General features: G+C 35.2%; 1 long non-coding RNA gene across 1 annotated transcript in view; it reads right to left on the bottom strand.

Annotated features, from left to right (window-relative positions):
- LOC144966003 (uncharacterized) overlaps positions 1 to 1,844 on the bottom strand; it is a 2,088-nt gene continuing 244 nt past the window's right edge. The window contains exons 2-3 of the long non-coding RNA XR_013644140.1: positions 794 to 973; positions 1 to 463 (exon numbers count right to left, since the gene is read on the bottom strand). This is a non-coding gene — a long non-coding RNA (uncharacterized LOC144966003). The remainder of the gene's footprint in view (positions 464 to 793; positions 974 to 1,844) is intronic.

Genomic DNA, 1,844 nt, shown 5'->3' with positions numbered 1-1,844 from the left:
CTAACCCATACCCCTTAGATAAAAAAAAATGCTGTAAAATTGATTTTTTTACGCCCAGAGATAAAATAATTTTGTGGTCAAATATGATGTCATACCTTATGAATTCATCATTATAATCACAAAACCTAATTATTTACTGTATACAATAGGTTATACAGATGATTTCTAGATATATTAAATGATTTTTCAAAATATATATGGCACGCTGTCCTCATTTTTCATTTTTTTTATTCTACTTGAGAGACAAGTCGTATAAAATTAGATATCTAGTCAAGTTGAACTGCAAAATCAATTCTATTCTAGACAATAAAACAGTTAAATAGTGCACTAGCTCTGAATAAAAAGAAATTTGCTTTCCCAAACCCTTGGAATAAAAATCTCTTTCGCCTCAATACAGAAAAAGTCAACACTACTTGTTTGCCACCACTTTTTTTGTAGTTCCACAAAGAGGGTTGATCCTGCTCTGGATGGAAAAATTGAAATAAAAAAGAGACACATTTCATTAGCAATTTTTGGAAATGGCATTATTGTCATAAAATGCATTTGTCAAAGACATAGCAATTTTTTAAAAATGATCATTATTCACACCAACACACTTGAAATTTCATTGGTTTTACATCCATAGAACAAAACTCTTGGCAACAAACTATAGTCTGTCGTTAAGTTAATACATTCAGTAGTAATTCAATTCAAATGATGCTTTGCCATTTTCATTTAGAAAAATGAGCATTTATTTTATTGATCACCAATAAAAAATGTAAAGGCGCTATGGAGATTTGAAAACATTACTAACCATTGTCAAAAAGTGCATGCAGACACTCTGGTCTGCTGGCCTAGATGATGGTTTGCTGATTGATGAGTTTTGCCACAGGCAAAGGTTTGCCTCAACACACCTTGCCAGAATAGCCCTTGAGCCAGCATCTTTATGGATTGTCAGGACACCAGTAACGTCAACAGTGTTCTTTCATGTTAGCTGTCGATGAAAACAAAAAATTAAATTAAATTCACTACAGCGAAATAGGCACATACATGCCAATGCTAAAGTTTATGACAGCAACGCTTCGCATGTTGAACGGGACATAACGTCTGTTAGGCGATATTACAATTTCTTCGGACAGAGACAACGCAGTTAACGGCCAAGTACACATTTTACAACTGAGTCCGGTGAGAGAAAGTGAGCAAAGTGCCTTTTCCAAGGGCTCAACTATGCGCCGAGCGAGGCTCGAGCCCAGGACCTTCCGGTCCAAAAGCGAGTGTCATACCACTACGACATAGCCGTACGTAATTTTTAAAAATATGATAAAAATAATCACACTAATATAATTATCTCACATTGTCATCATCATAGGCATTTAAAAAATACAAAAAATACCACCACTACATATATCTTCTATATATAAAATCTTACTCTCTCTCTCTCTCTCTCTCTCTCTCTCTCTCTCTCTCTCTCTCTCTCTCTCTCTCTCTCTCTCTCTCCATGAACATAACATACAAAACCCAATTTTCCGATATAAAAAAAACAGCCCCCCCCCCCCCCAAAAAAAAGTTTTGAAAAAGTATGGACGATGCATGCTGTGTCGGCCATAATAAAGATAATAACAATAACTGAATGAAAAGAATTTTTTTAAAGGACCCTGAGCCTGGAATGTCCTGAGTACTCGAAACCTCTTGATCTTGATAAAATTAGCAACCTTTTGACTGGGGATCGAACATTGAAACACCTGGTTATAATCGCCTGACATGGAAGGCTGATTTAAATTATTTGGGGGGGGGGGGGGGGGATTAGTATTTTAATTTTTTAAAAGCCCTGTTATTGTTATTTTTCACAAAATAAAGTAATAAAG

This window comes from Berghia stephanieae, chromosome 2, assembly GCF_034508935.2.
Source record: "Berghia stephanieae isolate SIO BIC M18660-M18661 chromosome 2, UCSD_Bste_1.3, whole genome shotgun sequence".
In the NCBI taxonomy this organism is placed as follows: Eukaryota; Metazoa; Mollusca; class Gastropoda; order Nudibranchia; family Aeolidiidae; genus Berghia; species Berghia stephanieae.
The sequence above is the reverse complement of the archived record's forward strand: the minus strand, read 5'-3'. Positions and strand labels throughout refer to the sequence as shown.